The sequence below is a fragment of the Rhinolophus sinicus genome, chromosome 12, assembly GCF_057876585.1.
Source record: "Rhinolophus sinicus isolate RSI-liver-muscle chromosome 12, RSI-T2T, whole genome shotgun sequence".
Taxonomy (NCBI): domain Eukaryota; kingdom Metazoa; phylum Chordata; class Mammalia; order Chiroptera; family Rhinolophidae; genus Rhinolophus; species Rhinolophus sinicus.
In genome coordinates, this window is record NC_142512.1 from 26,869,368 (window position 1) to 26,882,865 (window position 13,498).

The 13,498-nt window shown below is 49.7% G+C and overlaps 1 long non-coding RNA gene across 1 annotated transcript; it reads left to right on the forward strand.

Moving 5' to 3' along the window:
* The first annotated feature begins 5,396 nt into the window (after positions 1-5,396).
* On the forward strand, positions 5,397-12,657 carry LOC141568935 (uncharacterized). The gene is made up of 3 exons (XR_012492272.2): positions 5,397-5,482; positions 9,234-9,368; positions 11,932-12,657. It is a non-coding gene; the product is annotated as an uncharacterized LOC141568935 (long non-coding RNA).
* The last annotated feature ends 841 nt before the right edge of the window (positions 12,658-13,498 follow it).

Below are 13,498 nucleotides of genomic sequence, written 5' to 3' on the forward strand. Positions count from 1 at the left end.
TGAGATGCTGAGATCAGCAAAAGGGCCCCCGAATGGGGCCTGACTACCACCCCCAACCTTGACTCTCTCTGGTCCTTGGGTACAAGGGAGCCAGCCCAGGCTCAGTCTGAAGCTGGGGTCTGGCAGACCCTCCGCTTGTCTGAGGAGAGAGGAGGGTGGGGAGGGGCCAAGGAGGAGGAGCTGGCCCAGCCCCCTTCCATTCTCCCTCCATCTGCACCCAGAAGCAGCCAAGCGTGGCACCCGGCCACCCCTCCCACTCCCGCCCCCTCAGCATTCTCCCCTCCTGGGCGAGGGCTGCCCTGTCTCTGGGGGAAACCTGGTCTGTGCTCAATTTCATGCCACTTAATTCCCAAGTCTGCCCGTGAAAATGGCGACAAATCGGCCCCAACTGCCCAAATGTCCCGTCTCATCTCGGACGCCTCTCCTGTAGCAACCCCTCTGTCTGACAGCCCCTCACCCATCAGAATGGAGAAGGAGCATCCAGAGGGCCAGCGCAAGCTGAGAGGGCCGTACTGCTGACTCACACTTATGGGATGGGGGTGGGGGGTGCTCTCTTCCCTGCCCCCCTATAATCCCTTCTCCACCAGGGCCAAGTCCCCAATATGGGCCACAGCCCGGACCCAGAGCTGATCCACTACTTGCTCCTTTAAGTGCACGGTCAATGCCTGGGCACCATTTTATTTTGAATTTTAATGTTATTACATGATTATTCTTTTATTTGTTCATTTTCTAAGAACAATTTAGTTTATTTTTTCAATAGGTGACACATTCATATGATTCAAATTTCAAAAAGCATAAATGGGAGGGTGAAATGTCTCCCTCTTATCCTTGCATCAGTCCCTCTAGTCTCCCCTACCTCTCAGTTCCTATCCCAAGAAAACTAACACTCCCAGTTCTTGGGTATCCTTCCAGAGATCTGTTATACAAAAATAAGCAAATCCATATAGTCTTTTCTGCCTTTTCCACAAATGGCGCACTGTACACGCTGATCTGCACCTCAGTGTTTCCACTTACTGCGCCTCGGTGACCAGTCTCCTTTTCCACCCTTACCTCTCCACACACAGGGGTGATTTGAAGTTTTCCTCCTCTCCCTTCCATAAAGGTTTTGAAGTCATACCAACCAGAATTCAATCAAACTTGTGCCACCTACTCTCTAGGTGACCTTGGAAAGTTCATTTTCCTCTTTGCCCTCAATCTCCAAATCAGTAAAATGGAAATATTAATGTACTGCCACCTCACAAGACTATTGGGGGTGTGTGGGTAATACAGAAGAAAATGGGTGCAAAGTGCCAGGAGATGAAGCATAACTGCCCATTCCTTTCCCCTTTCTCTCCATCCTCCCATCAGATGAATGCCTACTTGTCCTTCAAGCCCTAGATCAATGTCACCCCCTTTTGTGCACCCCCACTCAAGGAATCAGGCCTCCTCTCTGCATCGATGGTGCTTTGGACTTGCCTCAAGGAGTGTTTGTCACAGTGGTATGGTGTAGCCATCCACACTCACCTTCCCTCTACAAGGCTGCAAGTCAGTTGAGGGCTTCTGATGAGCAGGAACCAAAATATTAAGGTATAAATATTTACAGCATTTTTTCTCCCCTCATGTTCCAACACCTGAGCTGATCAGGGGGACAGGGACAGATGTATAGTTGAAGAAGCTTCCCACCCAAGAAAGAGTATAAAGTTATCAGTGGCAAAAGCTGGATCAGAACAGAATCGATCCAGTTGGCGTGTAGTGGAGGCAAGAGAGAATAGAGTTGGCAGCCCACGTGATGAGCAATGTTCACACATTCATGGCAATGTGTTTCCCAGAAAGCTCCCAGATTTTGAAGACCCACCTCCCAATCCCCAAAATTTGCCCTAAGATTTGTAATTGGCACAACTACTAAGGACATAAAAACACTCCCTCCCAGTGGTTGTGGCATAGTCAGGAGAGGATGGGTATCGGGTGTGATTCTCTACCAGCCTCTTTCTTTTTCCCCTTCTCAAGAAAGCTATCAGGAAGTAGGTCAGCTAGATACTTCTATATAAATATTACCTCATTTTATTCCTTCCAGCAATCTTGTGAGGTGTGATTAACATTCCTATTTTAATTTCAATTCCCAGCTGTTTATTGTTAGCATGTAGAAATATAATTGAGTTTTGTGTATTGAGCCTGTATGCTTCAACTTTTCTAAACTTATTAATTCTAGTAGCTTTTTTTTGTTGTTGTTGAGGGATTGATTCCATAGGGTCTTCTGTGAAGATGATCATGTCTGTGAATAAAGGTGGTTTCTCTTTTTTCCTTTCTAATCTATATGTCTTTTATTTCTTCTTGTCTTATTGCACTGGCCAGGATCCCTAGTACAGTGTGGACTAGGAGTGGTAACAGCAGACATCCTTGCCTTGTTCCCGATATTAGGGGTAAAATTGTCTCCATTTTATAGTTGAAAAATCGAGTCACAGATGTTCAGTAACAAGCCCAGGGGCCCCCAGCTAGTCAGTGACAGTGAGTTCCAAAATCAGAACCCAGATCTTCCTGGCTCCAAAGCCTCTGCCCTTTCTACCTCTCCAAGCTTTGAGGACAGTAAAGTGCTGTACAAAAATGTGGAGTTAAAATAATAATTTCCTCTTTGTCACTCCCCTCACCCCCAGTTCCCTGCCCAATCCCAGGTACATAGCAGCTACTTGGTGAAAACTTGTTTGATTGGAAGTGGTAAGGCATAAGCCAGAGGGTGACACAGATGATCTCCCACCTTGAATGTGGGGGTAAACAGTGGGGTTGGGGACGGGGGACTTTTCATCCCCCTCTGGGGTCTCATTTCAGGAAGAATAGTCACCTGGATGGGCAGAGAGGATGTTTCTTGTAGACAAATGAAGGATTCAGCTTAGAAGATTCTTAGAGGTAAAAGGCAGGTGTTTGGGTCAGCTGGATCTTTAAGAAGAGTAGGTGGTGCATAAAAATGAAGACTGTGGAGACCGATTTCCTTGGCTTCAAGCCCAATTCCACCACCCACCAGCCATGTGACCTTGGGCAAGTTACTTAGTCTCTCTGTGCTTAAGTCTTCTCATCTGTAAACCAGGGATAATTGCATTTCTACCTCATAAACTAAGTGCGAGGATTACACGAGTTAATACATAGTAAATGCCCCATGCTAAGTGCTATACAAGGGTGAATAACTATTATTTTTATTGAGTCACAGGACTGTTGGGTGGGGGGACCTCCAGAGGCCACCAGGAATGGTTTCTCCTCCTTCTTTGAAAACACAACACACACACACACACACACACACACACACACACACACCCTCCTTCGAACTCCTACAATAGTATATAGAGAGAGCTATGTCTCAGGTGGCCAAGTTACTTAACCTCTCTGAGCCTTAGTTTCTTCAGCTGTAGAATGGGATAATGAGCCCTATCTCATGCTGTGACGAGACACCCAGCTCAGGCATGATAAAGCATTTGGTAATGTAAAAACAACGACAGTTTCCAAGTGCTCCTCTCTGCAAGGCATCTGGGAGTGCTTAATCAGTGTATTCTCACTTATCCTGGCAACACCCCTGTGAAGTAGATGCGTTGTCCCATTTCCTACATGAGGAAACCAAGCCCCACAGGGCAAATGACATATTCAGCCAGGATTGAACCCAGGTAGGCCCATCTCCAAAGTCTAGATCTTGATTATTTTGCATGGTTCTTTTGGGAGCAAGAGGCCTGAGCCACAGCATCTGGGTACAGGTGCTCCCTCCCCCAGGCAATCCCTCCCGGACCCTCTCCTGGGTGAGGGGCTGCCCTTTAGTCGCTCACTTGTCCAGCCAAATGCAAGCGGGCGGCGGGCGGCTTTGGTGCATGAGGCAGATGGGACCTTCACAAAAGCCCCTGTACCTCTCCAAGCTGGTCCCCCCCACACGCCTGATTACCCCCCAATACCCAAGTTACCATTGATACAGTGGTGCCGGGTGATTCAATTAGTGCAGCCGGCATGAAGGCAACAGCACAAAGAGCAGGGGTAGTTAGAAACTCATTTTCTTTTGATTATTATAGCATCTCACACGTGGAAGCAGAAAATTATAGGCTCATGTGTCTTTGCTTAATATCCTCTGGGGCCAGATTTGTCGTCATGTTGAAGTTAGCTGTCAGAATTGACAAAATCATGTGGAGTTGATGGATTTACAGTGCCTGGGCCCAGCCAAGCTGGAGAGGCGCAGACCCACACAGATACACAGATATATAGACACACACACAGACCCTCACACACACTGGTACACTCCACTCAGGCACAGGGATACATACACACCCTACTTTCCAGGTGCTGATAAACAGACACTCTCACAGGGTTTTATGCAGAGATACACACTCCCCACACACTGAAACACACCTATTCAGACCCACACAGAGATACGTACACACTTAAGGGTACACACACTCCACACACTGATAGACCCCAAAATACACCCCCCCACATACTGCTATGTACTCATCCAGTCTCACATAGGATATATATCCCCCACACACTGACATCCCACCCAGACACACACCCAGATACTCACACCGTCCCACACATGGATACATGCCCGCTTAGGCACACACAGACACTTAGGCCCATGCACACTGATACAGACCCACACAGATACACATACACACGTGCTTATTCACCCCCAGTCAGTTACAGCTTCCACACTCACACACTCACCTGAACACACACTCAGAGTCGACCCACATTGATACGCTCCCACGTGGACACACACAGAAACTCACACCCACACCTACTGACACCCATTCAAACACACACACACACACATCACATACTAGACACTCCCCATTCAGACACACCTGTGCACAGAGACCGCCCACCCCCCGGACTCACACACACATACCCAGACCCATACACACATTGTGCGCAGAGACAGGTGGGCACACACAGAGCAGCAGACACACAGACTTCGATCACAGGCACAGGCAAAAAGTCCCAGGGATACACTTACAGGCACACACAGGAGTCCAGGCAAGGACCTGACCCAACGTGGACAGAGAGAGAACAATACAGAGTCACAGACACATGAAAAAGGAACACGTTCACAGGACGCATGAGCCTGAACATGGCAGGCAGCTCCCAGCTTCCCCCACTGCAGACCCCTCTGCTTTCTTTCCCTTTCCCTCCTCACACTCATCCTTGCTTGCCCTGGCTGGGCAGGGGAGGTCTTGGGGAGTGATACGGAGATAGAAACATAGATAGGGTGAAGACCAGGGCAACCCTCTACCCACACACACTTCTGGGTGCCTAGGAAGCCCCAGCTCCAGGTTTCTGTGTGTTAGAGTGACTGGTGGATACAGGGGTGCTGGGGAGAGATTGGCAGCAAGGAGAGGTTGTGTGGACACAAAAGGGGAGGGAGGCAGGAGCATCATCACTGACTCTACTTTACAGAGGAGAAGACTGAGGCCTGCAGACGAAGTTCTTTCCTGATGGCACATAGGAGCTTTCGTGACAATTAGCAAAAGAAGCACAGGTTGGTGAGTGGGCTGGATTTCAGCCCCACTTGGCCCCTCATGTAGGATATAACCATACTCAGCAGCCATGACCACAGAATAGTTCTCTGAGGCAAATTCCTGGAAGACGAAAGGAAGACTGCCTGGTGTTAGAAGGTTCCTTGGCGATGGCCCAGGCCTTATACCTCTCTTTATAGAGGGGAACTCAAAGGCCAGAGCTCCCCCACCCCTGCTCACCAACAGGTAATGGGGCACCTGCTATGGGAGAGGTGCTGGGGACCGCACCCCAAGTTTTCTGGGGGAGGACAGAGGAGTCCTGTCCAAGTAGGATCCTGGGGCAAAGGGTCCAGTCCCAGCCATTGAATGGTGGGGATACCGGTTAGCAACCCAGACACGACTCAGACAGGCCTGGGTCGGCCCTGACACATCACGTAGGAGGCACGGGGTTAAGGATGGTGTTGGTGCCGCACCAACAGAGTGGAAGGGGAGCCTGTGGCTGCTCCGCCAAGGCTCTGGGCCTCTGAGGGTGGCAGTGAAGAGTCACGAGTTCTAGAATCTTTGAGCCTTGGCTCAGCCAGCCTCTATCCCCTTGCAAGAGGAAAATCTACCCTCTCTGAACTCCATGCCATCCGGGTGCAACCTGAGCTCATCTCTTTCTCTCAGCAACCCTGGAAGTTGGTCTTATCATCCCGGTTAGACCAAGGAGGAGTGTGACATTCTGAGAAGGTAAATGACTTGCCCAAGGTCACAGAGTTAACAAAAGACAGAACCAGAAGCCAGGGTTGCCTGACTTCCAAGCTCCTGCTCACACCCCTCCACCGCGTGAGGTCAGCTGATTTAGGCATGGCAGGTAGGGAGGGACTTCCAGCACAGTCAGGCCTTAGGGACCAGGATCCAGTCATTAACTTCCTGGGGGTAAGGTCACCCAGGGGTAGGAGGTAATGGCTAGAGTGCAAAGGGCTTGGGCTTTGGGGGGTCAGACCAAGCTAGGTTTGAATCCTGACTCTACAACATTAAGGAAATCACCTTGCCTCTCTGAGCCTGATTTCCTATCTGTCAAATGGAAATGATAATGTCTCCACTTGAGGGCTGGAGAGACTATATGAGTAGGGCATACACACACACACACACACACACACACACACACACACACACACACACACACAGTAGGTATTTGATACACTAGGGCTGTTTTTAGCACTTAAGCAGCAAGGCTCCCAGCAGGCCCAGGGCAGTGTCCTAGGTTCATTTCCACTTTGGGTTATTCACTCCATCTCCCGGACCTCCCCGCTTCTTCCATGGCACCCACCTTGGTCCCTGCCCAGGACCTTGGCATCTGGAGACTTGGAATAGATTCCTGGACGTTTCAAGATCCTAGGCATCATTCAGGCCAGAGTTCCCAGCCGACACATGAGCATCATCATTAGAACACTGAGCTGAGCCCTGTGGCCTTGGGAACCAGCAGCTTCAGCAACACCTGCGAGCTGGTTAGAAATGCAGGTTCCCATCCTTCTCTGCCCCACGACCCACAGAATCAGAACCTGCGTCTCAGGAAGACCTTCAGGTGATTCGGCCTTCTCTTAAAGCAAGAAGCCCTGCTCTGGGGCACTCTCGCTGGAGAGAAGAACAAGCTGAGCCCAGGGAGTTCTGATGGACACAGCATGATCAAGGCTCTCGTTAAGGTCTTCACTGACCAAACTCCTTTCCAGAAAAGGCCATCAGGGAGCAGACATGTCTGACCAACGTCTCCGCATGGGAGCCCTGGTCAGCACATCGCCACATGTCCATCTCTGGGTCCTCACCTCCTCCATCTTGTCTGGTCTTGAAGATATGCTAATCAGTGCGGGAGTCCACCCTTCCACAGAATTATCATATGTGAGCCGCTCTTCATCTCAGGATAATTTTCTCATCTGCATAATCGTATTTGACTTCCTTACGGAAGATGTAAAAACCCCCTTACCTTGGGCGAGTTAATCTTCATTGATTGAATATCAAATTCATTCGAATGTGGGAGAAGAGGCTTTTCTTTCTCAGCAGCAGAACGACGTCTGAAAGCCCAGCTCAGCTGGGGGCCAAGGGGGGTCAGCTTTGTCTCTGTCCTTGCCCAGCTGCTGGAGGGACCCTTCCCTTCCAACCCATTTTTTCTGTTGCGGCATCTTTCCAGCTTCAAATACTTCCCTCTTTTTTTGTTCTTTCTCTGTTTAGTCTCCATTTTTCTATCTCTGTTGTGACCCGTAGTGTTTTGGTCTTTGGGTTCTGTTTTTTTTCTTTTCTTTCTATTTTACCTCAATCTCCTTTCCTTCTTGGTTTCTCTTTTTCACTCCCCTCCCCTCTCCTCCCCGCCCCTCCCTTCCCCTTCTTTCCTTTTCCCTTCCTTCCCCTCCCCTCCCCTCCTCTCCTCTCCCTTTCCCCTGCTTCTCTAAGTCTCAGATTCTCTGTTTACCTGAAACCCCAAGTGTCTCGGCTGTGTCGTCTCCCACAACTTGGTGGAAGAAAAACAAATCCAGCATGAACCTCTTGCAGAAGCAGCTGAGATTCTCAGGGAGACAGAGGGCCCCACAGGGGTGGAGTTGGGGAATGAGGAGGGAGGAGGACAGATACCCTGATTCCCTGCGAATCTGCGCTGCCCTGGTGCCCAGGCCCTGGCTGGGAGGCTTGTTCTTAGGTTAGAAAACGTCAGTCCTACTCAATAAGGGAGGGTCTGGATGTTCACAACGATCCTGTCAGCTGGGGGCTATTTTCCCATTTTACAGCAGAGGGCATGAGCAATATGTCCAAGTCCCATGGGTAGTGATGGGACCAGGATTTGAATCCAGGCCAGCCTAACCCTGCAGGTAGCCTGTGATTATCTAGGAAGGGGCTGAGGTCAGGCCTTCTGCTCCCAGGAAGCCTGGAAGCAGGTGAATGAATCAGCTTAATGAGACTAGAACTTGTCATTTCTCCTCAGGCTTACATTGTCATTTTGAGTGCTTAGCAAACCATCTGGTACACAGAAAGTACCCAGTACACGCTAGATAGTTATCACCGCCATTGTTGTTCTTCAAAGACAGGCCAGGATTCAAATTCTCGCTCAGGTGCATGGCACCTGAGTGACCTTAGACACTTCGCCTCTTTGAGCCTCAGTTGACTCATCTGTACTGTGGTAATAATAACAGTAACTGCCAGGCAGGGCTACAATAAAGATCATGCATATAAAACACCTAGCTCAGTGCCAAGCACACAGTAGGAACTCAGTAAACGTCAGTAATTGCTTTTACATTATTACTGTCATGTTGCTATTATCAATGTTGCTATTATCATTGATGCTATTCTCATCATCATTATTGTTATCTCTGAGGCCTAGCACCTAGTAGATGCTTGATAAATATCAAATCAGTGAATGAATGACCTCCTGTCGAAGCTCCTTTTATGCCTTCATTACAATTCCTGACTCCCTGACTTCGTTTCTCCTATACATTTTAGCAGCATCTGCTTTGTGGCAAGCCAGGGTAACAGTTAAGAGCTGGACTGAGCAAACTATGGTTGTGCATCCCAAATCTGCCACCTGCTAGCTTGAACCTCTCTGAGTCTCAGTCCTTCCATCTGTAGAATGGGGCCATTAACAGTACACAAGTCATGGGGTAGTGGGAGGCACAGCTGAGACTGGCACAGAACAGAGCTAAGGGGGCAGGTATGAGCAGAAGTTTCTTACAGGGGCAGAGAGACCAGGCTGTGAGGGCTTTGAATGTCAGGCTAGGGGGTTCTAACTAGGCCTGGCTTCCTCTTTCCCAGATTGCTGCATAGGGGTCCTGGTCTGAGGGCTCCGCCTGCAGAACCTTGGAGACAAAGCCAGGCTACAGGCATCCGGCAGGCGCAAGAACACCTCTCTGAACTCGTCTGTCCTCAGCTCCAGCGAGAGCCAGAGTGGTAAGGAAGGGAAGGCCATTTGCAATTCAGATCTGGGGCAGATGGAAGGACTTCCTTGGGGGAGGGGTGGGACACTGGTAGAGTCAGCTGCCCCATTTCTTACACACATCTCCCACCTTAGACCAACCCCTTCTGGCCACCACCCCTCAGAGTACCACCCAGACTCTGACCTATACCCAACACTGCTCTAAGTGCTTTCATAAGTTAACTGATAGTCATAAGAGGGAGACACCATTATGACCTCATTTTACAGATAAGGGAAGGGAGGTCCAGAGAGGCAAAACAACTTGCCCAAGGTCACAGAGTAGTCAGTGGCAGAGCGGGCATTCACATCAGGCCACCTGACTGCAGATCCCACGCTCTCACTCATGCATCACACCACCTAAAACTCCCTCCGAATTGCAACCCCTCCAACTTCTGCCCTAAAGCCCTGGAAGGATGTTATATGAAACATGTTTAGCATACTTTGCTGAATTACTACTGTGAACCAGACCCAGGGTTATCTCCCACCTTCCTCACAGCCTGTACAGCTCTGGGGCTACAAGGCCACATTAGCAGACAGGTAATGGGGCCCAGGACCCTCCTATTCTCTGGGCCTCATGGGACCTCTAGACCATCAGAGGGGACCCTGATGCAGTGAGTGACAAGGCAAGTCAGGTACAGGGACTCACAGGCAGGTGACCCCTGGATAGATGGTCAATCAGCCTGGAATAAAGCAGCTCAAATCGCTGGAGGTTACTGTGTCTCTCTCCCTTTCCACAGAGAGGAAGTGCCAGGTGTGAAGCATTTTCACTCACTCACATCTCGCCCTTTCCAGCCACCCTGTGGTCTTGGGAGGCAGGCACTACTGGCTCCATTTTACAAAAGAGGAAATGGCTATTCCAACAAGGCCCTCAGTCAGTCTTTGTTCCTGGATGGAGAAAAAGGTCCACCCTTCTTCCATCGGTTTCCCTCCCTTCCCTGACCCCCACACCTGGGGGAGAATGAACAGGTGGGGTGGTAGCTCCCCCATCTGGACAGTCATTTCCCCTCTAAGGGGTTTCCATGCTGACGAGACTTTCAGGAACCTATCTTCCAGTCCACAGGGAGGCAATGTGTGTGTGTGTGTGTGTGTGTGTGTGTGTGTGTGTGTGTGTGTGTGTGACAGGAAAGAGCTGGTGATGGTGCTAGATAGACCCTCCATGCTAAAGCCGGGCTTTGGCCCTCACTAGCTGTGTGCCTTTGTACAAGCCACATTCTCTCTGCCAGCACCACTGTCCCGCCTGTGAAATGGGTAGCAGACTCCTTCCTTCCCAGCATGAGTTTAAAATCTAATCAGCTAGCACCTGTGTAAGCCCCATGCTTAATGAGTGAATGCACTAGTCACTGCCCCCCACAAGTTCTTGGTTCTCTAGTGGAGCCTGTCCTCCTCCCTCTGTGACCTCTGACCCCTCCTCCTCCTCCCTCAATTCCTTCTCAGCAGGGGCTGTGAATCCCTTCCCCCCACAAGGCCCAGGGGGCCCAGAGAAATTAGACCGAATCAAAGCAGAAAATGAGTTTTCATTCATCTTGGAATGATGCGAGAGGTTACGGGCAAGACAAATAGCAGCGTCCCCCCTTCCTTTATCACTGTCATCGCAATTAATAGGCTGTGGCCTTCGTTATCCAGGCCTCTGCTAAGGAGGGCGCAGGCCCCCAGGCGACACTAACGAGGGAAAGGAAGCCGACCCTTCTCTGACCAAGTTCTGTATGAGGCCGGCCATATGCTCACCTGGCTCTTCAAACTCACGGTCAGCACGGATGAGGGTGGGTGTGCGGCAGCCCATGGGACAGCCGAATAGTTCCCAACTCGCTTCAGTGACAGGGGAACAACAGTCCCTGACACCCCTGGGAGCACCCATCAGTCTGGGGTCTGATGGTCAATACAGCTGCTGTGCCCCTTGAGTGTTTCCAGTGTCTCAAGTACAGGCACGTGTAATTTCCGCCTTATACAACAATATATGAATGAGGCATCTGTTTTCCAATTTTTCTAAGGAAACTGGGATTCAGAGAAGTACAGCTACTTGTTCACAGTCTCACAGATTTGGAAAAGGAGCACTCAAGATTTCAACACAGACCTGCTTGACCCCAAAGCTTGGATTCCTCATTATCACATTCTACCTTCCAACAATATGGAGGGAGTAAGGACTGGAAGACAGATTCCTGAAAGTCTCTGATTCCAGAGTTTTAGTAGGAAAGGAGCTGTGACGATCCACTGAGTCAGCAGTAGCTCGCCACCCCGATCCAGGCCTGGGGGCCTCAGACCCTTGAGGGACCTTGAAGCCATTGCAGTCCTTAGCCTGAACAAAGTTTCTGTCATGCGCCAAAATGAAGGTCCTTTTTTTCAAGCATGAGTAGATACTATTAAGATACTTTTAAAAAGGAATTCCTTGAAAGGGTTACTGAAAGCCTAGGGGGTTTGACTCATTGGGTATTTGCTCAATCAATGAATACTGTATTGCTTATCTATTGCTGTGAACACATTACCCCAACCCTCCTAAATTAATAGCTTAAAATAATAATACACATTTATTGTCTTTCACAGTTTCCATGGGTCAGGAATTCAGAAATGGACAGGCTGGCAGTTCTGGCATAGGGTCTCCTATGAAGTTACAATTATATGTTGGCTTGGGCTACAGCCATCTGAAGGCTTAACTGGGGCTGGAAGATCTGCTTCCAAGATGGCGCACTCATATGACTGGTATGCTGGTGCTGGCTATTGGGTGGGAGGCCTCAGTTCTCTGCATGTGGAGCTCTCCACAGGATGGTTCATACTGTGGCAGCTAGCTCCCTCTGAGCTAGTGATCCAATAGAGCAAGCAAAAGCTACCATGCTTTTAATGTCATGACCTAGCTTCAGAAGCCATACCGTCTCCTCTGCTAGACTCTACTGGTCACAAAGGCCACCCTGATTCAGTGTGGGAGGGGACTACACAAGGATGTGAATACCGGCAGGCCAGCAGCATTGGAGGTCATCTTGGAGGCTGGCTACCACAGATACTAAAGTCAAAAGAGCATTTTGTAGAGGTTAAAAAGGGATCCTCAAGTTTCAAACAAACAGGCAAAACTTAACCTATAGTGTTAAAAATCAGGAGACTCTTTACCTTTGGGGGAGAGAGGAACTGGGAAAGGCCCCAAGGGGGCTTTTGGGAAACTGGTAATGTTTCATTTCTTGATCAGCGTGCTGGTCACATGACCATGTTGATTTTGTGAAAAATCATTGCATAGGATGTGTGTACTTTTCTGTATGTATGTGATGCTTCAATTAAAAATGTTTGAAGGGGACCCTCATACTTGAAAAGGTGTGGAGGGATTCATGTGCTCAAATCTCCTCATTTTGTTGCAGAGAAAACACTGGGACTCAGAGAGGGAAGGTGACTTGCTCCAGGTCCCTTGGTGGGTCAGGGGTGGGGTTCTGGATTGGCATTTGAGCCTCCTGGGTCCTGGGAATGGCACTTTGCAGGCACGGTAGGTACAGGAGTGGCCGCCATCAGAGGGCTGGGGCGGGGGGCTCCATAGCTTGTGCTTTTGCTGCCCTTCCTCTCCCCAGCTCCCCAAGCGGTGCTCCAGAACTGAGAGGCTGTGCCAGGGTAACACCCGAGCAGGCTATATAACAACTATTTCATTTTAAAAGAAATAAACAAATGATATGTTAAAAACAAACAAACATGCTGGCTGTGCCAGGGGGAGCCATGTCCATCCGGCTCACACAGCTCTCTCCCGCTGGCCCTTCCTGAGTGTTCAGAGAAAGGGCGCATCTCAGGAGAGGGCCATGTCCTGAGGTGGAGAGGTGACAAGTGTTGGGGGCGCTGCGCTTTCTCTGGAGTCACCTTCGTGAGAGAACAGGCCTCTCACGCAGACGACAAAGTCCTTCCCCCTTGGCTGGACTTTGAGGCCTTTCAGGGCAGGGACCCAGCCTTATTCATCTCTGTGTCTCTTGTCCATCTATTCATCCATCCATCCATCACTTTACCAAACATTTACTGAGCACCTGTTACAGGCCCTGGAGATATGACAACAAACAGAATAGGCAAAATCCCTGCCCTCAGGGAACTCACACTCAGCTAAGGAGAGTCGCAACGGACGAAATATAGGGTCATGGGGACACGGGAG